The sequence below is a fragment of the Pan troglodytes genome, chromosome 12 (assembly GCF_028858775.2).
Source record: "Pan troglodytes isolate AG18354 chromosome 12, NHGRI_mPanTro3-v2.0_pri, whole genome shotgun sequence".
Classification (NCBI taxonomy): domain Eukaryota; kingdom Metazoa; phylum Chordata; class Mammalia; order Primates; family Hominidae; genus Pan; species Pan troglodytes.
Genome location: NC_072410.2, coordinates 104,473,890 through 104,499,240, shown reverse-complemented (window position 1 = coordinate 104,499,240; position 25,351 = coordinate 104,473,890). Strand labels below are relative to the sequence as shown.

Genomic DNA, 25,351 nt, shown 5'->3' with positions numbered 1-25,351 from the left:
AAACTCACAGGTGCCAGGGATGAGATCATGGACGATGTGCCTACTGCATCACACTAAGAGACAGAGGGAAGAAAACTGTGGAATCATCACAATGAATTTTAAAGTAATATTTGAAGACATTAAAATTTTTATAATTATTAATGTCTCTTACGAATGGATAAATGATGTATTTTAAAGAATTCCTTCAGAAAATATCATGCTCAATGATAAAATACTAAAAGTATTCCCCCAAAGGTATGAGGAAAGACAAGGATACCAGCTATCCACTCTTATTTTAACCATTTTCTGGTTGTTCTAGCCAATAAACTAGTATAAGACAAAATAGGAGTACGAGGTTTGGAAAGGAGAAAGTAAACTCTCATTAATTTCAAGTAATATAATTGTTTTCACAGAAAAGCCAAAAACACCTATAAAAATTACTTAAATTAATAATTTATATTATTATTTTTCTAATATTAATAAAAGACAATTGTATTTTATACACCAGCCATAGTTTTAAAACATGCAGTTTCAATAAAATACATAGTTTGCAAGTGAAGTAAGGAAATACAAGGTATTCAAATCTGTGAAAATATGTGCAAAGCAAATATGGGAAAGTTATAAAATATTTTTCAAATACTTTTTTAAAAATGCTAAATAAGCTGGGAGACATATGTTTATGAATAGGAACACTTTCCTTCTTTCCTGAGGTCATTTGGAGCCATGACTGTGATTTGTCACATTTGCTTCCTAGCGGCGTTTGTCCAATCAGTTGGGCAGGAGCACAAATGGACTGAATGGGAGGAGGATGGAAAGCTGATGGAGCTGCAGCCTCACCTCAAATTCCTTTCACTCCTGGGTTCAGAGATTTCAGATGAGGCCCTGAGGTTATTGGATATCTTGGGTTTGACTTACCCTTGTGCTTTCGGGTTTATTCCAGGATACAATATACTTAATATATGCAAATTTTGTTTTTTACTAATTCTGTGTAATCTTCACTCCAGAGTGATAATTTAATTAACTTTAGTCTTCAGTAACAAAGTTCTTTGAAATTATTTGCCATGAGAATGAAAATCCCTGTCAAAGAAATCTCTGTTGTCAGAATATAGGCTTTGCTGCCCTCTGCTGTTGGATAGGGGTAACTCTTCACCGAAGAAGACTGGAGCCAGGAGACCCTCAAAGGGAGGCAAAGGCCGAGGATGAGGAGTCAGGAGGAGAATGGCTCTGATTCTGGACACTGGCATAGGTGATACAGCCATGCACATCTCTTCCATGGAATTAGGAGGAATTTCTGCAAACCTTCAAGGACTTCATGGATGTTTGATAAGAAATTTTGCAAAAGAATATATTTCCAACTAGAAAGTGCAACATGATTTTAAAATATGTAATACCAGTATGCTTATGGATAGTTGTGTTTTTTCTGTATCACAAACTACCAGATGCTCCATCCATTTCTCTTTGGTCCACATCTTAGATCCACCGCTGACATCAACTGGATTGATTGGATTATCTGGAGATCGTTATGAAACAAAGAGTAGCATATAGATGGTTTATGGGTGATTACTCTCAGAAGATGCACCTATGAAGAAGTTACACAGACAGAATTGTGCAGAAAGAGAAGCTGAACAACAACAAAGTTAGAGCTGCTGCCTCAGCCAGTCTCATGGGGAGCTCTGGAGCTGAGATGGCCTTTTGGAATTGTCCCAAATTAAGGGAGACTGGGCCTTTGTGTCCCTGCATTGGCCAATTGTTGGCCATGGGCGAGCTCCTGTGAGGTGTACAACCTTGGACAAACCAGTTCCCTAAAGTCAAGTGCAATTTTCTGTCAGGGTCACATTATAAATTAGCAGCTGATATTTCCAGACGCTGAGACCAGGCTATGTTGGCCCTGAAGTGGGGATCTGGACTGTGTAACACAGTATCTATTCAGTGAGTCTTGTTAGGAAACTATGGAATCTAAAAATTAATGAAATCGCTAGTTGAAGGGTGTCTACATTCCAGTGTTAGGTTTCATTTGGTGTTACTTGAGCTGAGCTTGGAGAAATGGAAGTCTTTGCACAAGAGGATGCATTAGAGAAGGTCAGACATATGCTGTAAATGATGTAAAGGGTTAGAGGAAGAACATTACAGAAGTCTCTGCAACAGCAATATTCTGAATAAACAGGTAACTATTGTGAAGAGGAACAGGAAGGCGTAAGGTTGGTAAGATTCAGCCAAATCAAAGATATAAAATAAGTTTTAGAGATTGTTCATAGCTGACTAGAGACCACCGCCTCATCTCACCACAGTATGACTAGTATTAGGCAAGTTACTCAATCTCTGAGAGCTTCAGTTTGCTCATCAGTGTCAACAGAGAATAATAATAGTACCTTCCTCAGACAGTTTCAGTGAAAATTCGAGACCTACATGAAGCTGGAACCCCAAAGGCTACAACCTTAGTGTTAGGGATGAACAGCAAGTAAATCTTACGTGTTTGTGTGTGTGTGTGTGTGTGTGCAGGCACGTGCACACCTGTGCATGTTATATGTGCACATATTTACATATGCATATCTACATCTATGTAATGTCCATCCGTATCTGTATATCGGTGGTTTTCAATTGGGAGTGATTTTTCTTCCATGGAGATATTTGGCAATGTCTTGAGACATATTTGGTTGTCGTGGAGTGGGAGTGTTGCTGGCATCCAGTGGGTGGAGACCACAGAGGATGCTGCTAAATACCCTGTGGTCTTGACAGGACAGTCCCTGTCAAGAAAAAAAATGACCTGACCCAAAATGTCAGTAGGGCTAATGTTGAGAGATTCTGATCTATCTCTATATCATCTGTCTATTTTTCACATCAGGAGCCTCTAACCCCCAGGTCATGGACCAGTACCAGTGCGTGGCCTGTTAGGAACCAGGCTGCACAGCAGGAGGTAAGCTGCAGGCGAGGGAGGGAAGCATAATCTGTATTTACAGCCACTCCCCATCGTTCACATGACCGCCTAGAGCTCCGCCTCCTGTCAGATCAGTGGAGGCATTAGTTTCTCAGGAGCCTGAACCCTATTGCAAACTGCACATGAGAGGGATCTAGGTTACGTGCTCCTTATGAGAATCTAACTAATAATGCCTGATGATCTGAGGTGGAACAGTTTCATCCAGAAACCACTCACCCCCCAATCTGTGGAAAAACTGTCTTCCACAAAACCAGTCCCTGGTGCCGAAAAGGGTGGGGACCACTGTTTTACATCATAGCTCATTTGTCACTGTGTATAACCCAGAGTAAAAAAAAAAAAAAAAAAAAACTTTAATTATTATTCTGATGATTCCAGGGAACAGAAGACATTTCCAGGTTCCTACTGCAATATCTATTCCCTAGTTCTTCCTTATTAACAGAGCCCATTTTTCATAATGCAGCATGTCCGGCTCATTTCTCAGTTTTCTTGCACCAAGGGTGGTCATGTTGCACAATTCTGGTGAATGAACTGTCAGTTGAAGTCTTCTAGAAAAGCTAATATTTTCCTGACAAAAAGGAAGATACTAAAATAATACACTTTGTTTTCTTTCCATTGTCATTTCCATGCCTTCCTGCCTGCAATGCCGAAAAGACTGTTAGAGGTATAGCAGCCACCTAAAAATCATGCAGGTAAAAGCCAAACATAGGACCAGTAGAGCAGAAAGAGAAAAAGGAACCATGTGGGGTGGGCGGGAGGTCGGGGGTGGATTCTGTTTCCTGCAATATTATGCACTAGGTATCCCGAAGGCATCACCCCAAGAAGAAATGACTTTTAAAAATCCATGTAATATGTTGGAAACAAAGATTTCTTCCTTTAGCTCATTCTGCAAGAAAGTAACGATTCCTTAGAAACCCAAAAAGAAGTGAGATAAGTGAATGCTGATCCTAGCTTTTATTTCAGGGAAGCTGTCAAGCCCTGTTGCCTTTAAACTTCCATTTTTATGGTTGCATGTGGTTCATAAAATAGGAAATAAACCCAAAGTCCGTTCAAGGTGGTGAGTCAACTAGGAATTGCCCACATGAAGTTGAGACCCCAAATAAACACATTTTTTTTGTGGTAAACAAAAACAAACCTACAGCACCGAAAAAGATGGCAAGAAAACACACATATTTCAATGTTAGCATTGCAGGAAAAAAGGTTTAACCTAAGAATTTATAATCATAAACCATTTCTCACAATCAGATAATTTGCATTAAAGTTAGCCTTGATTGATAGTGTTCCAGGAAACTGGAAGAAACAAACAGAAATTCTCTCTGGAAAAATGCAGCTTCAACCTAAGCCTTAAAGTATTCCCAAAGATGAAGTTATAAAGAATGTGAACTCATGGTGAAAATAAAATAATTTACCATGAATAACAGCCAGCAGCCACAGATAATAGTGTTAGATCCACAAGAATTCCAGAAGCCTGTTTACATTTGTTTAACAAAAATCTTTGGAACTAGATATGGTTCAAAATTCAAATCTTTTTGGGATTACAGAAATGTAATAGAGTTTATTTATGGTAGTTCCAGAAGAGCTTGCATGGGGTCTGTAGCAATACTACATAATGAAAAACATCAGAGCAGAATATACAAAGTGGTTAGAAACACAGCCTTTAAACAGCCTAGGGCAATGCAGCTAGAATTTTGCTCATGAACAGATATTGTCTACCCTCCTGATGAAAATGAAATTGTATTTTCAGAACTTTTTAATGGAAGAATCTCACATAAAGGATTGTGAAACTGAATTGGAATATCCAATGCAGGATGTAAAATAAGTATATTTAATATGTTTTGGTAATAAAAAAGACTTGAAAATATGAGCAAGTAACAAGAGAATATTAAAGCAAATTTGTAAAATAACCAAGTAGAACATCTAGAAAAAATATAGATGAAACTTAAAATATAATAGATTAAACCGGAAGATTAGTCAAGGCTAGTCAAAGAAAAAACTAGTAAACTGGTTTTACTCAGGAGGAAGGTCAGCTAATTAATTAAGAGTTTGTTAATTATGCATATGAAATTATCTAAAAATAGCTACAAAAACATAACTACTAAATTAGCTTAGGGAGTAAAAGTATAATTAGAAAAAGCACAAACTAAATACAAAAGAAGGAAAAAATGCTTTCCAAACAAAACTGAAAACGTCAAAGAACAATATTAATTACCACAAATGTAAATGGATCTTACTTTCATTAAAAGAAAATGACTTTCAGCCTGTATTTTGAAAACCTCAACTCTGTGCTGTTTAAATAAAATACCCCTGAAATATAAGGACAGAGAAAGGTTTAAATTAAAAATTTAAAAAAATGAATGTACTAAACAATATTAACCTAAGTAAAACTGGTGATCCTATATTAATATCGGGCAACTGGGAACTTCAGCTTTTGGCTATGAGGGAATGCCTGGTTCCAGACTTTCCCTCCACTGCAAACAACCAGACAACTGAGCTTTTAAATATATAAAATAACTACATTCACACATTAGACAACCGGCAGAATAAAACTGGGACCACAGAGACAAGGGAAATCGGCAAAGTAAGCCCTGATGGCGCCGCCTTTCTGTATGGAGGCACTTTCTGGGCAGCAGCACAAGGTGAGAATGATTACAGGAGCACGGCGGACTCGCTCAGATGACGAGACACGTATTTGAAGTCTGGGAGGCTGAGTTGGTGGTAATTTCCAGGGCAGAATACAGGACAGAAGGAAGCTATGCAGAGAAAGAAGTCCAGATATCTGCAAAGGGGCTTCCTTGAGTTTTTGCTAAACATTAAGCTATAAACACATAGGTTCACACTTCATGAGGATAGGCAAAGAAGGAATACCAAGTTGTAAGCTGAGTAAGTTACTCCACACAGAACTGCTGGTAAATGTTCAAGGTGCCACCTCTCAGTAACTGATAGAACAAGTAGACAAAAAATTGATGAGGTTCTCAAACACCTGAAGATCAGTATCAAACAGTCTTTATCAACATTCAGAGGGTGATGAACCAACAATAAGATACACGTTCTTTTTGAGAACATATAAAACAATTATGAGAACGATCATATGCGAGTAACTATAAATTTTAAATGGTTAAAATCAAAGGGAGTATTTTCTATGACTTCAATGGAACCTAATTAGAAACCAGTAACAAGATATCCAGAAAATCCCCAAATATTATTTTAAAAAGCACAATATACTTTTAAACAATCTATGGATCAAAATGAAAATTATAAGGGAAACTAGAAACTTTTGATTTGAATACTAATGAAAACACACATATCAAAATTTGTGGGATAGAAAAAATGGTGTCTAGAGGAAATTTGTACCATTAAATATTCACATTAGAAAAAAAAGAAAGGTCTATAATCATTGATCTAAACTTCTACCTTAAGAAGCCAGTAACAGATGAGTAAATTAAACCCAAAATAATTAAAAAGAAATAAATGATACAGATTATAGGAAAATCAATGCAATCGAGTACAGAAATTTAATAGAGAAAAAAACAATGAAACCAAAACCTGGGCTGATCAGGAAAAAAGAGAGAAGATAGAAATTACCAATATTAGGAATAAAAGAGCATGACTACAGACCCTAAAGAGATTACTCAGATAACCAGACAATAGTATGAGCAAATACATTGTGTCACAAACAAATTTGCCAACTTAGATGAATTTGACGAATTCCTTAAAAGATACACATTTTAGAAACTGGTATAAGGATAAATAGAAAATTTGATTCACTTTATACCTATTAAAAAACTTAATCTATAAATGTTCTCCTGCGGATGAATATTTTGTTTCAGTTTTTGTAATAAATATTCAATGAATCTTTTTGTGCAACATCGGTGCAGTTTGGCAAGTTATCTCTGAACATTCTAGAATTGTCAAGGTGATTAACATTGCACATATTGATATATACTATCAAATGCTCCTCTAGAAAGCTGTACCAACTTACACTCCCACCAACACCTATTGGAAGAGGCAATTTCCAATGTTTTAAATTTTTCCCAGCAGATGATAAAGTATGTCTTTTGTGTTTAATTACATATCTTGGATTCATAGTGAGACTTAACATTTTTATTATATGTATCATATATTTACTTTTTATCATAATTCTTTTTAGTATAGACTGAGTTGTCTACTTTTCTTTTGGGTGTTATTTTCTGAAAGGTCTTTGATTAGGAATATAACTCTTTTTTCATATATGCTGCAATTATTTTTTTAAAAATTATTATTTAAATGTCAACCTCACAGGTGTGTGTGTGTGTGTGTGTATGTATGTGTGTATGCTACCATGCAAAAGTTAAAAAAATATGTAGACAAGTTTATCAGCCTTTTTATTTATGATTCTGGTTTTCCTAATTTTGAGTCACTTTTGAAAAATGCCAGATTCTTGGACAAAAATCAGGCCTGTCTTCCATATGTGCCGATAGTGTTATAGTATTTATTTTTATGTGTCTACTTTCATCTGATAACTTTCAGTTATTTTTCAAATCAGTTTTATTTAATCTCAGTGTGGTAGATAAAAGGCCCAATTTTTCTTGTTAACAACTTCTTTTTTGTGCTTACCTCTTCTTTGATACCTAGATAAACAAGAGAGAAAAAAAAAAAACTTAAAAACTGGGTCCTTGATCCCTCCCAAACTGATTCTGTGGTCTTTTTAGGCAATATTTTTTGAGTACTGCTTATTATGTGTTAGTCCATATGTTAAGCATCATACTGGTGTAAGCATGAATGAGACATTTTCCCAAGCAATTACCTTATACTAGGAAGGTGTGCTGTGTTCTGTTCTGTTCTCTATGTGGGGAGCGAGGCTCCAGCTCCAATGTGTCACTTCCTGCAGGAAGCCAAATCTAAGACTCTAATACCCACTGCTTGTGTTTATTACTCTATTATTTCTTAAGATAACCTTTTGCAATTGTCTGTATCCCCCATGAGGCTACAAGAGTATAGAAAGCTTGTGTAATTTACGATTATATCTCCTGTACCTCATGAGCTCCTTCCACACAATTGGCCTCAGTATGTGTTGAATGAATTAATGAATAAGTAGGTGCAGAGCCTCCGGCTGATTCACAGATGGATGAAGGATCAGCTTCTCCACAAATGCACAAACAACTGTGACGGTTGAATCACATCCGCCCCCACCAACTTCATCTGTGGAAGCCCTAACGCGGTACCTCAGAATGTGACTATATTTGTACACAGAGCCTTTAACAAGGTGATTCAGTGAAAATGAGGCCAATAGAATCCCTAATCCATATGCCTGGTATCCTTATAAGAGGACATTTGGACACACAGGGAAAGGACCAGGTGAGGACACAGCAAGCCGGCAGCCAGGCCTTAATCTTAAACCCTCAGACTCCAGAATTATGAGAATATCAACTTCTGTTGTTTAAGCCACCCAACCTGTGGTGTTGTGTTATGGCAACCCTAGCAAACTAACACCCAAACCCAGCTGAGATCAGCCCAGCCTCAGCCTTCTGTCCCATGAGTAAATAAAGGCAGATCATTGTAGGCCAGTAAAGTTCTGTGGCTGTTATCCCACATTGTTGTGGCCACAATTAGCTGATAGCTACTTTATCTCTAGGAGCCTCAGCTTTCTTAACTATAAAGTGGGTCTTTTATGCGTGTTCTATTGGGTTTGGGGGAATATATTTAAGAAGCCATTAAGTAAGCCATGTTTTGCTTAACACTTGGCACACAATAAGCATGAATATATTCTTATTATGGCAATGTTCTTTTTCCTAATATTAATCATATTCTGCCCAGTGTTTTCCTGAATTTTATGTTAGGGTTAGTCCCCACTCAGAACAGTTGACTCCTTCATAGTCTTCCTATTTCCTCCAGCCAACCACTGGAAAGCCATAAAGAGTAGACTTTGCTTGGATTGGAAAAGAAAATGTGATACATATGCACCATGGAATACTATGCAGCCATAAAGAAGAATGAAATAATGTCCATTGCAGCCACATGGATGCAGCTGGAGGCCACTATTGTAAGCGAATGAATGCAGGAACAGTAAACCAAATACCACGTGTTTTCACTTATAACTGCGAGCTAGCCACTGAGTACTCATGGACATAAAGATAGCAGCAATAGAAACTGGAGGGAGTGGGAAGGAGGGGGCAAAGGTCAAAAAACTATTGGGTACTAAGTACCTGGGTGACAGGAATTCATACCTCAAATCTTAGCATCATGCAGTATACCCAGGTAACCTGCAGGTGCACCCCTTTAACCTAAAATAAAATTTAAAAAGAAATAAGAGTAAAGAGTAGAATTAGCCATAGCAACAATAGCAGCAGTAGTGGTAATAAAGTGACAATTGTTCTAAAGAAAGTCTCAGAACAAATAGGGAGATGGGAGGAGGGAAATATCTCAGGATGAAGCCTTAGGGAATAATGACAGTTTTGTGGACCAGGAAGCATTTTAGTTGAACTTTGATGAATGATTAGAAGTTTGGGAAATTAAGAGGGTTCAAGTAGACAGGGTGGTGGGTGTCAGTGAAGTGGGAAGCAGTGATTGGCTCCTTTGGGCTGGAGTTCTTGGAGTAAGTGCTGATAGTTTTGGGAAGATTTATCTGGAAGTGTAGCCCAGGGTCATACTGCAGAGGCGATGAGTTTCAGAGAAACACAATTCTCCTCTTCTATTTCCTGTAGGATCCCAGGGTACGGCTGCAAAAGGAGTCTCAGAAGATGACTTACTGAAATCAAGGTACTTTCTTAGTCATTGTGATAGTTAAATGTAGGTGTCAGCTTGACTGTATTCAGGGACACCTAGCTAGCTGGTAGAGCTTTATTTCTGAGTGTGTCTCTGAGGATGTTTCTAGGAGAGACTGGCATTTGCATCAATGGACTGAATAAGGGAGAGCCATCCTCACCTAATGTGGGGGCACCATTCACTCCACTGAGGGCTCCGATGGAAAAAAAAAAAAAAAAAGGCAACGTAATGGTGAATTTGTTCTCTCTCTCTTCCAGAGCTTGGATGCCCTTCTCCTTCTGCCCTTGGATGTCAGAATTCCAGTTCCTCTGGCTTTTGGACTGTAGGACTCACACCAGCATTCCCTGTCCCTACCACCTCCACCACCCACCAGCTTTCAGGCCTTTGGCCTGAGACTGAGAGTTACACCATCGGCTTCCTTGGTTCTGAGGCCTTCATATCCGGACTGAACCATGCAACTGCCTTTCCTGGTTCTCCAGCTTGCAGTCGGCCTGTTGTGACACCTCTCAGCCTTCCTTACAAAGTGAGCCAATCTCCTTAATTAATCATTTCTCCTCTCTCTCTGTCTCTTTCTAGCTTATTGGTTCTATCTCTCTGAAAAACCTTGACTGATTCAGTCATCTTCCTAAAAGAGTTCAGCATTTAATAAAATCCCTCTAACCCACAGGCCTAGTCCTCTCTAGGCTGGTTGCATTAAGGGATAGAAAGTCTGGAGAAGACTTTCCAATCCGGTTTTGGGGGCGAGTCAATTGCATGCGTGAAACTGAAGTTAGCAGGAGAGGGCGCTGTACCCAAAGCTTCAGGGTCTGCAGATGCTCAGAAAGAGCTGTCCGCCTGGTCCAGGCACAGGAGAGAAGAACCAGTGTCCTGGATGAGGGGACCCGGAAGTCTGGAAAGCAGCCAGTATACCTTGGGAAGGGTGGGCGGGAGGCGCAAAGGCAGTCCAGCAAGCACAGAGGGACTGTTGAGGAATAACAGGGTGGGGCAGTTACTGGGGGTAGGAGGTGAGGGAGAATTGTTTGTGACCCACATTGCACAGTCACCTTAGAGTTTTCCAGAAGTGAGTCCTGAGAGGAGGCACATGCAATGACCAGCCATAGCCACTAGGGGGAAGCATTTGCTTGTGAAACCAACGACCTAACCGACCAGTAGCCGACTCAGATTCCTGTCACTATACCCTTGAACTATCCCAAGAAGTGGGGATTGACATTTTCTAATGAATTATAAACTAAGAGACACTACTGCTGACTCTCCCCAGGCTAGGATTCTAGTTTAGCCGCAGGATGACCACAACAGACAAACCTCGCATGCTATTTGCCCATGAGTGGTCACACCCTGGTGATTTGAGGTGCATCCCGTGCACGGTCTCAGAGGTCAAGGTCTCTGAGTCGTCTTCTTTACTTATTGGAGAAGGGACTGTCTTCCTCCTTTTCATCCCTTGGGGCAGCAACATCCAGTTGCTGTTTGAGAAATCTGAAAGGAGACAGACATAGGCCCAACTACTATTGGGACAGCTGTTTTTGTTTGTTTGTTTTTTGTTGTTTGTTTGTTTTGGATAGCTGTTTAATGAATCTCAGTGACAAACTTCAACTCTTCGATTTAGTCCATATCTTGGCTCTTAGGGAGTAGGGTTCACATTTCAGCTTTGCTATTTACTAGCTACATGAACTTGGATCCATCTCTTAACTCTCAGGCCTTTGGTGTACTCATTTAAAATATAATCACAGAGCTGCTGTAAAGGTTAAATTAGAACCATATATGTAAAGCATCAGCACATAAAAAGAGCTCCAATGTGAGTACCCTTTATTCTTTGAATGATTTTCTTAACCAATCAGCCTTCCCTTAACAGGCCCAGCCTGTTGCTGTTGCTTCCAGTTATCGAAAGGATTATTAGGTGCTTGTGCACATTTCAAGTTTCCTTGTGGATGAAGATCCCATAATTTTCATTAGAGTATCACCTCTCAAACTTCAGACATTTTGATACCAACTTTATAGTTGTTGCTATGTCTGCTATCCATTTGCACTATTATTTATTAAATATTTTTTAAATCAACTCTTTTTTAAAAAACTTAATTTTAAGAGGAAACTTTATGTCATTTTTATAACTGGAAAACTAGTATCACATGCAATAAATAAAAAGGTTAACATAAAAATAACCATTAAAAGAAACCAAGTGATTAAATAGTGCATTACATAAATAATAGATACACCAATCAATATATTAAAATATTCCTGAGGATCTGCAGTAAGCTGTACCAGCCCTAGGTAATTTTAATAAGTCATTTAATACACAGATACAATGATTAGTGCATTTCAATAATCATAACAAGCCACAAACATATTTAGAGTTGTAAATAAATAAATAAATTCAAATAAAATATATATCTACTGTTCTTTGATAACTGATTTCATCTTTTGTATATGCCCCTCTCTGGTCAATTCTGTTCATTTGCATAATTAAAGCTGCCTCTTCAAATGACTCTCTTTCTGGTCAATAATCCAAATAAACTCTCAGCTTTTGGGTGTTTTCTTTCTTCCTCTGTTTTTCTCCAAGCTGGTAGCTGAGTTTATGGCAGAGGGCTGTGTCTTTGTGATTTTGTGTTGATGGCTATGGGAGCAGGGTATCTGTGAGGTGTGATATCAACCCTCTGCTCTTCCTGATTGTAAAGTAGTTGCTCGGCTGGAGTCTGGGTCCACACTGCTTGGCTCAAGCCTCAAAGGCCTGACCCTGGCCTTTGCTCTGATCCCATACCTTTGCTGGCACACCAGCCCTTTCTTGATATGTCTATGTTCCTTCTTCAGAACATCCAGTGCTTGATCACTCTGCTCTCCTTTCTCCCTTTTTTGCCCAATAATCACCACAAAGGGCAGGTTCTCACCTCTTCTTCTTCTAGGCCAATCAGTCTTCCTTATGTAAAACCCTACATTGGTTGGATGCAGTGGTTCACACCTATAATCCCAGCACTTTGGGAGGCCAAGGTGGGCAGATCACTTGAGGATCAGGTGTTTGAGACCAGCGTGGCCAACACAGCGAAACCCTGTCTCTACTAAAAATACAAAACTAACCAGATGTGGTTGCATGCACCTGTAGCCCCAGCTACTTGGGAGGCTGAGGCAGGACAATTGCTTGAACCCAGAGGCGGAGGTTGCAATGAGCCAAGATTGGGCCACTGTACTACTGCCCGCATGACAAAGTGAGACCCTGTCTTAAAAACAACAAAAACAAAAAACAAAACAAAACAAACAAAAAACTCTATATTTAAGTCACCCAGGCCATGTTAAAGATGGGGTTTGCCATTAAATTATAGTTTTGAGATAGAATCAGAAGTTACCTTTTCCTTTCACTTCACATTTTTGCTATAATGGTTATAAATATCTTTGAGGCAAATGGAGATCCTTGGCAGATTGAAGGTTGATCAGTTCAAGAAACTGTTACCCAAGTGAGATTGGAGAAAAGACCACTTTTATTAATTATACATCAAGAGCTGTCCAACTTTTAAGGAGCATATCTCAAAGATCCAAATAGAAGAATATACTAAATTATATGCACATTAAGACTTACATGTGTTGCTGGGTTTCTTTTGTTGTTGTTTTTACTTGTCTTGTGTGTTTGGGGTGATTCAGGACACTGGACGTTCATCAACATATTAAAAGGCGTAGAACTTTTTCTGCTTATCCTGTGACACACGACTGTAAAAGATCTTTGCAAAGAGTTTTGAAAATGGGTAAATGAAGAAACAAACCTATGATCATGAGAGAAGAACCAGAAGATTTCAATACTCAGCCACGAATCAGCAGAACTGTACAGAAGCAGGGGAGCTTCTCTCTGGAGGCCCCACTTCATGTCAGTCAGACTTGTAGGAAGGGACTTTATTTCATGTAGTTATATGGGAAAGATTTGGTTTTCAATCCATCTTAATTTAATCAAAAAAGGGCCTTTTAGGAAAAGCCATAACTCAGTTTGTGCTAAAACCAACTAAATAGTTGAATCTGAGTAGAAAATAGAAGCCATATAGAATGTGTTACCCTAAATCAAAATTCATTCTTCATCTGAAGCCTGCAGGTTGTAAATCAGGAATTAAACTCATGTCAGTAAATCCAAGCAAATGCACACAAACCTGAGAGTTAGCACATCTGAAACAGAAGCTTGAAAGGCAAACCTGCATAAATCAAATCTGTAAATCAAAGTGGGAAACAATGATTTTTCTTGTCCTACAGAGCAGGAGAAACGAACTCTCTAAACCCCTGTATGCAGATAAAAAGTTCTGGTTTTTATATAGCTTGATGTATTTATATATGGAGGAAGCACAGCCTGAAATTAAGCAAGAAGAATGAAATATTGTAATGACCACTCCAGAGCAGCAGCCCAGCAAGTAATTCCACAGTCAAGTCATTAACAAGCACTTTGAGAAAATATGCCTTTAGCATTCAGCTGTTCTTTGCCAAGAGATGGCAGGGGGTGAAATGTTCTCAGAATCCCTAAAAGGTGTTTGTCAAAGAAGCTGCCCAGTGGTCAAGAAGGGAAAGGGCTCCTGCAGATTTGGCATGAAGCTACTATTCCTGACAGGTTTGACCGTCCACATCTTAAGAGTGATCTAAGTATTTGCTGTGCTCTGTATAGATCCCTACCTAGCTCAGGGACTCTGCAGTCTCAAGGAGGTTCTGGTGCCTTGGAATGTTAATGTCATATTTATAATGTAATTTTCTCTCATTTTAGAAATTTTCTTAAATCTAATTTACTGCCCAGGGTTTCCACAATCCCCTTATTAAGGGAGCCAGATGCTCAGATCACTGTAGTTTATTGATTAAATGTTAAAAAAAAAACTATGTGCACAGAGAACTCTGTTTTGGTAAAAGGGCAGTGGAATAAGCCAATAACATTGCATAATTTATTTGCTTTAATTAAATTGACATTAAAGAAAAGTCTTACTATTTTCATGTAATACATGTTTGGAAGCTGGGTCCCCACCAGTGCTTCCCATGTTGCATTTAATTTCTGATTTTGAGCTGATCTATGCACACAAGTGTTTCTAACTTAAAATAAGAAACCATGTGTAACAGAGTATGAGTGAACACATAAACCACAGAGAGCATCTCTGTGGACACAGTTTGCTTATATAACTATGAAAAGGAGAGAGTTGAACATGGGCCTCTTGCTTACCCATCACAGACAAAAATCCTTTGCAGTACATGAAAACCAACTGCAGCTTGTTAATGATTCTTCTTTGTGAAGTGGCTTGTTTTGAAGCAAAGTATTCATCAAGTGCTGCAGGAACCTGCCCCAATTGCTACACTTAACACCCCTCCTAGAGACCTCTAAGTTACCTAGAGTATATGAAGAAAATGTTTGTTTAATTCAATAATTTAGTCAAAAAATATTTAATGAATACCTTCTGGTGACAGCCACTTTTCCAGGAGCTGGAGATATACCAATGGAAAAAAACTGGACAATTTTAACACCAGATCAACTTGATTTCCTGACTGAATCATTTTGGGCTAAATATCTTCTTCCTATGCAGATCAATAAATGTGATCATCACATAACAGAACTAAAGACAAAATCCACATGATCATCTCAATAGATACAAAAAAGGATTTCGATAAAATTCAATCTCTTCATGTTAAATACTCTCAACAAACTAGTGTTGAAGGAACAAACCTCAAAATAATAAGAACTATTTATGACAAATCCACAGCCAACACCATATGGAATGGGCAAAAGCTGGAAACATTCCCCTTGAAAATCAGCACAAGACAAGGATGCCATCTCTTACCACTCCTATTCCACATAGTATTGGAAATCCTGGCCAGATCAATCAGGATAGGGAAAGAAAGAAAATGCATCCAAATAGGAACAGAGGAAGTCAAACTGTCTCTGTTTGCAGATAACATGATTCTGTATCTAGAAAATACTATAGCCACAGCCCCAAAGCTCCTTAAGCGGAGAAGCAACTTCAGCAAGGTTTCAGGATACAAAATCAACATACAAAAGTCACCACCGTTCCTATATACCAACAACTGCCAAGCTGAGAGCCAAATTAGGAACACAAACCCATTCACAATTGCCACAAAAAGAACAAAATACCTAGGAATACAGCTAACTAGGGAGGTGAAAGATCTTTACAATGAGAATTATAAACCACTGCTCAAAGAAATCAGAGATGATACAAACACAAATGGAAAAACATTCCATGCTTATAGATAGGACGAATCAATATCGTTAAAATGGCCATACTGCCCAAAGCAACTTATAGATTCAATGCTATTCCTATCAAACTACCAGTGATATTCTTCACAGAATTAGAAAAAAGCTACTTCAAAATTCATATGAAACAAAAAAGAGCCCAAATAACCCAGGCAATCCTAAGCAAAAATAACAAAGTAGGAGGCATTATGCTACCCAATTTCAAACTATACTACAGGGCTATAGTAACCAAAGCAGCATGGTACTGGTACAAAAACAAACACATAAACCAATGGAACAGAATAGAGATCCCAAAAATAAAGCCACACAACTACACCAATCTGATCTTAGATGAAACTGACAAAAACAAGCAACGGGGAAAGGACTCCCTATTGAATAAATGGTGCTGGGTTAACTGGCTAGCCATGTGCAGAAGACTGAAACTGGACCTCTTCCTTACACCATATACAACATCAACTCAAGAAGGATTAAAGACTTAAACGTAAAACCAAAAGCTACAAAAACCCTGGAAGACTAGGCAATATCATTGTAGACATAGGACCTAGCAAAGATTTCATGGCAAAGATGCCAAAAGCAATTGCAACAAAAGCAAAAATTGACAAATGGAGATCTAATTAAACTAAAGAGTTTCTGCACAGCAAAAGAAGCTAACAAAAGAGTAAACAGAAAACCTACAGAATGGGAGAAAATTTTCACAAACTATGCATCTGACAAAGGTCTAGTATCCAGTATCTATAAGGAAATTAAACAAATTTACAAGGGAAATAACAACCCCATCAAAAAGTGGGCAAAGGACATGAACAGACACTTCTCAAAAGAAGACATATATGTGGCCAAAAATCATATGAATAAAAGCTCAACATCACTGATCGTTAGAGAAATACAAATCAAAACCACAATGAGATATCATCTCACATCAGTCAGAATGATTATTATTAAAAAGTCAAAAAATAACAAGCTGGAGAGGCTGTGCAGAAAACAGAACACTTACACACTGTTGGTGGAATTGCAAATTAGTTCAACCATTCTGGAAAGCAGTGTTTTGATTCCTTAAAGAGCTAAAAACAGAACTACCATTCAACTCAGCATTCTTATTACTGGGTATATACCCAGATAATATAAAACATTCTACTATAAAGATGCATGCATGCATATGTTCATTGCGGCACTATTCACAATAGCAAAGATATGGGATCAACCTAAATGCCCATCAATGACAGATTGGATAAAGCAAGCATGGTTCATATACACCATGGAATATGATGCAGTCATAAAAAAGAATGAGATCATGTCTTTGCAGAAACGTGGATGGTACTAGAGGCCGTTATTCTTAGCAAACTAATGCAGGAACAGAAAACCAAATACTGCATGTTCTCATAAGTGGGAGGTAAATGATGAGGACACATGGACACATAGAGGGGAACAACAGACACTGGTGCCTACCAGAAGATGAAGGGTGGGAGGAGAGAAAGGAGAAGAAAAAAAATAACTATTAGATACTAGGCTTAGTGTTTGGGTGACAAAATAATCTGTACATCAAACCTCCATTACACAAGTTTACCTATATAACAAAACCTGCACATGTACCCCTCCCTGAACCTAAAAGTTAAAAAAAAAATCTTCTTAATAATACTCCACCTTGTAGAAGAGTTAAGTAATTCTTATTGTGCCTCTTGGGACATCTTATCCCCAAACTCCAACAGGTCCCTTTATTTGGTGACAGGGGGAAGACTCTTTATAATTCAGAAAAAAATTAAAATGCACAAATTTCATATACTAGGATAATAACTATGGAAAATAACATGCAGACAAGTGCTTGGGAAAAAATTTTTGAAGTAAAAGTGTTAGGATAGGGCAGTGATTTTCAAAGTGTAAGCAGCAGCATCCTCATTGCCTGGAGACTCTTTAGAAATACAAATTATCAGGCCCCATCTCAGAAATGCTGAGTCCAAAACTGGAGTGGCGGGTGCACACCAGTGCTTTAACAAGTCTCCAGGTGATTCAGATTCACCCTGGAGTTTGAAAGCTGCTGTTGTGAAGAAATGCTGAAAATTCTTTAACTTTTTAAAATTATATACTTATAAGTTGAGGTTTTTAAACAATGCTTGCACAGTTACAGACATAAAAAAAGACGCCTCTATTATTTAAGGAAGATCTATACAGGCAAAATAGAATTGGTGGCAAAGCCAGTAATCTGAGATGTTTTTGGCTTAGAAAGTTGCTCTTTGTGCATCAGAAATGCCTGACTCAGGGAGTTATTGATCAGCATTGAACTAGGAGTTCAGACACAGGTGTTCCTATATCACGTTCTTGGGGCTGGTAAAACATAGTCTCATCTTAGGCTGATCAAGGCTCAAACCATGAAACCTGGTCCTCTGCCAGCTTGCTGATGGAATTAGAGAGAACCACTGAAAGAATCAATCAGCTAATGAGATTTTATACAACAACTTCCATGTGCTGGGCACCCGGCCTGGTGCGGTTGGCTGGGAGGGGATGGATAGGATACGGTTCCTCTGACCCAGAAGTCACAGACAATTTAAGACTTTCATCTATGAAAAAAAGCACTCTGCACCCCAGGCTTTGTGCAGCTGGTGCAGGGTGACCCCTCAAAGGACACATCACAGTGGCCTGGGGCAGTCAGAGACAGCTTCCCAGAGAAGGTCTCATAGTTCGGCAAGGGGTTGGTAGGAATAAACCATTTGAATATGGTGTGAACGTAGAAAAATCCATGGCATGTTTGGGAGATAGAGTTCTGCCTGCACAATTTAGTAGTGGGAGAGAAGGCTGGAATTGTCTAAGCCAGATGGAAGTGAATATTAGATCATAGCCCAAGCACAAGAAAGAATCATTGTAGATTTTTTCACAGGGGCATGGTAAGATGAAGATGGAGGTTTAAGATGTCAAGTTAAAAATAATTGTCTTCATTTTCCTCCTATGCCACACTAGGTTAATCTAGACTTCCTAAAGCAGTCATGAGTCACTAAGGCTGTGAAATGGGTCCATTTGTCAGGAAAGAGGGAAGGTGACAACAGCTAAGAAAACGTGGAACTGCAGGCATCCCAGCCAGAACCTGGCCCCAGAGTGAAAATGCACACGTGTGCTGCTTGAGGATGAAAAATGCTTTCCTTGGCCCATCCATCATCATCATCAGCCTCGGAGACAGTTCCCCTGTCCAGGAAACATTTCTCTTGAAGGGAGAGGCTGGGCCCTGGGGAGGCTGTGGTGCCCAGCCCTAGCCTCTGGGTGATGGATGGTCCTGGGCTTCCCTAGGACGAGTGTGCAGAATGGCTGGAGGAGCGGAGGGCAGAGAGTCTTTGCTTCTCAGCCAGCAGCAGAGAAATGCAGGCACAGCCTCCAAATCACAATGAACATGTTTGCCTCATTCCACTGGGAGCTTCTGGAAGGTGGAATCAGCTTCCTAACCTTGTTAACGGTACTGTCTACAAGCCCAGCACACATTTGGCTCTTGGTTAATGTTTGTTGGATGAATGTATGAGTCTAATAGTTGGAACACAGAATGATCCCCCCTCTCCACCCCTGTGCTTAAACCGGAAACTTTAAGAGCCAGAAGTGTCCTCAGACATCATCTAGTCCAAACATTTATGCGAAGATGGGGAAACTATCAGAGAATGCATACAGTCCCCAGCAAACTAGTGAAATTGCAAATTAGTATCATATAAGTAATACCTCGTTTTCTATAACACCGGGACTTCTAAAAGACTTTTGTTTTTAAACTGAGGCGCCAGTAAGAATTGCCTCTTCCAGATCTCTGTGTAAATTATCACCTTATCAGTGAGGCCTTCTATGACTGTGCTATTTAAATAACACAGCCCTCCTATACTCCTAACTCCTGCCTCTCAACATGGCATTTCTTAGTTCCCTTCCTGATCTGCCCTCCTCCATTTTTCTCCATAGCACTTATCACTCTTATATTCTGAATATTTTCTGTGTTCACCCTTCTATTGTCTGCTCTAGACTCCAAGAATGTGAGCTCCATGAGGGCAGAGGTTTTGGCCATTTTTATCACTGTTCTGTCTCACTTACAACATGCCTGGTATATAGCTGGCATTCCATACACATTTACTGAGTGAATGAAGTAAGTAAATTAATTTTCCAGAATGCAAACCATCCCCTGAGAATCATGGTTAATGACGGTTTATTTATTTAATGTGGTGATTGTACCATTACATTGATTCCTAGAGGCTCTGGCTAAGAGCCCTAACCTGCAGGGTGTTCTCATGATAATGAGAGAGTTCTCGTGAGACCTGGTGGTTTAAAAGTGTGTAACACCCTTCCTCTTCACCCTCTTCCTCCTTCTCCAGCCATGTAGGACATGTCTGCTTCCTCTTCACCTTCTGCCATGATTGTAAGTTTCCTGAGGCCCCCCAGCGATGCTTCCGGTACAGTCTGTGTAACTGTGAGTCAATTAAACCTCTTTTCTTTATAAATTATGCAGTCTCAGATAGTTCCTTATAGCAATGTGAGAATGGACTAATACAGTCTTGTGTATTCTTCTGAATTATGATTCTAATGAGTGCTGAGTATCGCACTTTAAAAATATATCACATTTATTTAATCATGTCATTGCACGTTGTTAGGTGTATATGTTGATTTCAGGGATTTTTTGCTAATAAAAATAAGAGTGCCCTTTTATGTACTCTTTGTGTACACCTCTGGTTTATTATTTGGGCTTAAATAATACAAGTGTAGCAAAGGATATGAATGTTATTAAGCTTTCAAAAATTCACAACATCCTCTCCAACTTTCCTTGAAGAAATTATAAAACAAGGTTTTCATGGAGTGCCTTTAATTGCTGGTTCCTGTGTTTATTGGCTCTTTAAGGTCCTTGCAGGAACCCCTCTTACTACTGTCCCTTCAGGATTTGCAGATGCTCTTTCTCCTGTGCCTGGGTTGGAATGGATGAGAGGATAAGTTAGAATACAGACAAGGAACACAAAGTTTCAAGAAAAAGTTATTAGAAAATCTAAAACTACAGGGATTTAAATAAAAGAGAAGGATGTTTCCCTTTCATGTAAAAACTTGAAAATAAAAAGGAGGCATTGCCATTCTGTAAATGTGGCTTCTAAGATTGCCTTAACTGCTACAAAATTGTAGATAGTAGAAAGGGCTAGAGAACCCAGGATAGAAATCCTTGAGAAGATGATTTGAAAGTTGTACACATTGTTTCTGCTTTCTTTTCACTGGCCTGAAATTAATTCATGGCTGCATCTGGAAACAAGGAAAAATTATCAAGTCCTATTAATCAGATGTACTGAGTATGGTTATATCTCAAATCTGTCCACTTACCTCTATTTCTAATGCCATTTCTCCCTTCACGCCCTCTTATCTCTTGCTTAGATCAGAATAACTACTTTCTAGTTGGCCCCCTCATTGTCAATCTTATCTTCCTCCAATCCATCCTCCACAAATATAGGCAGAGTAATACTGTTGAAATATAGACCTGGTCACATCTCTTCTGCTTTAAATTTTAAATGGCAGACTGCTGACTTCACAGAAAAGAAATTCAAAATGCCAAACACCTTCTTTTGACATTCAAGGCTTTTCTTTTTGACCCTAACTCTCCAGCCTTATATTGCTCAAATGTCTGGGATGCAGCCAGGGTGCACATGTTTGGTCTTTTAAGGTGGAAGAAATGGAAACTAAAAGCTAAGTCTTAGCCAACTTCCCTGGGACATGAAGCAAGACAACACATGTGTTTTCGATCACTCTGACAAAGTTCAGCATTTGTCCTCTCTTGACATAAATGTGGAATCTACCCATTTTGAGACCTATGGTTGCCCAGGGCTTCCAGAAGCCTAGCTTTTTATTGTTTAGGCCTTTTTGGAATTTTAGAGATTACCTATTAGGAGACATGCCTCCCATCAGAGTTCATTGCTGAGACCAGGATGTAGACCTGACCTGTCCCATGAGGCACTTTCACAGAAAATGGAAAAGGGTTTGTGTGTATTGTTGTTTTACATGCAGGGCTCTGGTATTATTTCAAATAAAGAGGATTCTAATGGCATCAACTGGAAAGAGCCTTCATACTGCCAGCAAATGATTCTGAGTAAACAACTATTCCTCTTTAGGCCTCAGTTTCCTCATCTGTAAAATGAGGTTATGGGGCTGAGTTGATCTCAGAGGTCCATTCTAGCACAAAAAGAAGTTCGTTGGCTCATTCAATACTTATTTCTGAGTCCCCACTATGTGCTCAGAACTGTTCTATGTGTTGAAGATTCATAGTTGTAAAAAGATGGACAAAAAACCTAGGTGAGAGTTGGGTGGTCAGATAAACATAAATACGGGCAAATAACATGAGGCTGCCATGTAGAGAACTGTTAGAGGATGGTGTGATCAACACAATGGGCTGTCTTTGAGTGACATTTGGCTAAGAGGTAGCCCTGTCAAGGTCCAGGCATGTGGAAAAACCACGAGGAACACTGAGCTTTGTGTGTTTCATGAAATGAAAGAGACTTAGAGTATGAGGTAAGGTTACAAGTAGTCCTAAAGGAGGAAAGAAGTTGGTCCAGGGCCAGATGAAGTAGGATATTTACACCAGGGTACGAGATTGATCCTAAGTGCTATCAAATGTCTCTAAAGAACTTTACGGTTGGGACAGACAACGCTTATTTAAGTTTTGAAAATATCACTCTTGGAATTGTATGGAGTATGGATTATGAGGAAGTGGAAGTAGATGGGGGTGCTATTTAGGAGGTTATTACAGTGGTCCAGGAGAGAGATGGAGGGACATGAATTAGAATGGCATCTTTGGATGGAGAAAGTAATGAACAAATATGGAACCTGCTCATGGAATGTTTGCACAGATGAGTAAAAGAATGGTCAAGGATACCAATTAGATATGGAGGAGTCATTTACTGAGATAATAAGGACTGGGTTTAAGAGAATGAATAAAGAGTTCTTTCTTTTTTAACATGCAAATTTTGAGATACCCATTACACCTCTAAGTACAAAAGTCAAGTAGGCAATTGAGAGATTTCATTGCTGGAGAGGTAAGTGTAGAAGCCATCAGCAAAGGGATAGTTTTGCAAACTGCTGACTGGATGAGATTACCTAGAATTTATATACAACTATAGGCTCTATATAATCACCAAAACTCAAATAGAGAAGAGAACCAGTCAGTTAGCATTGGGTATTCTTTCATTTTAAGATTTGGTGGAGGAGAATAATTCAGCAAAGGTCACTGACAAGGAGCAAGGTATGGGGTGGGGGCAAAATCAGCAAAGAGTGGCTTTACGAAATTAAGAACAGAAAAAAGAGTTTCAAAAATTTATGTATTCTGAATGCTTCTGAGAGGTCAAGGCAAAAACTAAAGAAGCTGTTGGATTTGACAGCTCAGAGGGCATTGATGATTGAAAAACGCAGCTTCAGTGGTATGGCAAGACAGGATCCCAGTTAGAAGAGATGAAGGACAGAAAGTGAGGTGAGAAGGAATGAGGAGAAAGAAGTTAAGAAAATCTTTCAAGAATGACAGCAGATATGAGGTGTTAGCCCCATGGGGATTTGAAGACAAAAGACAGTTTTTTTTTTTTGTTTTTGAAGATGGAGATATTATAGTGTGATTGTAGGATGATGGAAATGATGCTGTAGAGAAAGAAAAGTTGATGGTGCAGGAAAAAGATTAATTACAGGACTGTCAAGTAGTCAATGGAGATGAGATCCAGTGCACAAGTCAGGGTGTTGCCCTCAGACAGAGACAAGCACACTTCATCCCAGGTGACGGGATGAAGACAGGGAGTATGGGCACTGATATAGGAGGTTGGGTGGTTTGGACTGTGGGAAGATAAATGAGTTCTGCTGTAATAACTTTCATATTTTAATAAATCAGGAAACAAGTCATTAGCTGTGGAGAAGTAGATGGGAAAGCAGGGCTACTAGAGGAAGAGAGTCAAGGAGAGCCTATTTCAGAAACTGGCAGATGAAAGGGATTGATCATCTCTTCTCATTGTTTATTTATAAATAAAATCAACAATGTATTCAGGATCTAAAAACCTGCCTTGTCGTTTTCATATATTACATCTAATTATCCAGTCACAATCCAAAAAGGAAGATGTTACCTTCACTTCAGCAGGATCAAATAACAGCCAGATCTTATCTCTTTTCAAGGTCCCTGCTTTTCTGAAGCCTCATTATCAAGTGAGAATGCTGGTGAGAGTTATCAATTCACTTCAGCAGGCATTTCCAAACACCTATTATGTGCACAGCCTACCTCTATTCCTCCTGTGACTTCCACTTCTCCTATCACTAATTACTCTTGAAGACTCTAAGCTCCAGAAACAAAGCAGCCACTACAACACAGTTCCTCCTTTCAAATAGTTCAACTTAAATGAACAGGCAGACGTGTGTGCTATAATCATAATGAGCTCCAGGAATGGTGGACAGAGCCTTCAGGGAGAATCAGTGGGAGTGGCCAGAGGAAAATACTGCAAAGCTCTAAGTCCTATGGATGCTTGGGCCTCACTAACTTTCTGCTAACTTTGTAGCCCATATGTAGAGGCTCAGCACCAACCTTCCCTGGTCTTCCCCACTGATGTTCTTACCCCACCCTTTAGGGAGAGACTTTCCTGAAAGCTAATTCAATCAACATACTCCCCTGCCAAAGACCTTCCAATACAATTTCAAACCCAAATTCTTTAACTGATTATGACATTCAAGGCCCTGTATGGGATTTCACCCCTTCCCATCTGTCTCTTCTATTTACTTTATCTTCACACCTTTTCTCTCATCTGTTGCCCCCACCATCACCCCTTCCCACATACTAAAACCTCCAACCAGGACTACTTGTAATTTTTGCATCCCACCAATTTTCTCTAGCTTTGGGTCATTTCCTTATATTGATCCTCTACCTGGAAGACTCTTTCCTTCCAATTTCCACATAGCTACATTTTCTTTGTTCTTCAGGACACAGTTCAGGTGCTACATTTTCCTGGGAAGTCTTTTCTTGCTGATACCACCCCTTTCCCCCTCTCCTTTCTCTTTTCTCCACCACTGAGAAAAGGACTAATTCTTTTCTCCATCTAAATCTTAACCCACTATATTCAAATTATTTGTATGTCCATCTCTTCCACTGTATTCACAATTGCTTGATGCCAGTTATGTATTGTATCAGTTACCTGGTGTGGTACCCAGCATGTAGTAGGAGCTCAGTATATGCGTGAAGAATAAAGAATAAGTGAACAAATAAATAAATTAATTAATGATTATAGTTCTTCCAAAATAGCTCTGTGTTCGGAGCCTCCATGTCTTTGAATATGCTAGTCCATCTAATAAAGTCCTCTTTTCCCTTCTCCACCTTTTTCCAAGTTCACCTGGCAAACTCCTGTACTTCTTGAGACCCGAAAAATTTGTGTTACACCAAAACAAAGCCTGCTCAAAAAAAAAAAAAAAAAAAAACAGGTCTCTTAAAAAAATATTGCCTTATTATAAACTAATTATCCCTGGATCGTTTGGTTTGGGATCCTTGGAGAAACCTGGCT

General features: G+C 39.1%; 1 long non-coding RNA gene across 2 annotated transcripts in view; it reads left to right on the top strand.

Moving 5' to 3' along the window:
• LOC104004893 (uncharacterized) overlaps positions 1-25,351 on the top strand; it is a 172,265-nt gene that overhangs the window by 31,023 nt on the left and 115,891 nt on the right. For both annotated transcript variants that reach the window (XR_010149624.1, XR_677964.4), the window contains exons 5-9: positions 2,822-2,893; positions 8,783-8,930; positions 9,592-9,646; positions 9,910-10,175; positions 20,180-20,274. This is a non-coding gene — a long non-coding RNA (uncharacterized LOC104004893). The remainder of the gene's footprint in view (positions 1-2,821; positions 2,894-8,782; positions 8,931-9,591; positions 9,647-9,909; positions 10,176-20,179; positions 20,275-25,351) is intronic.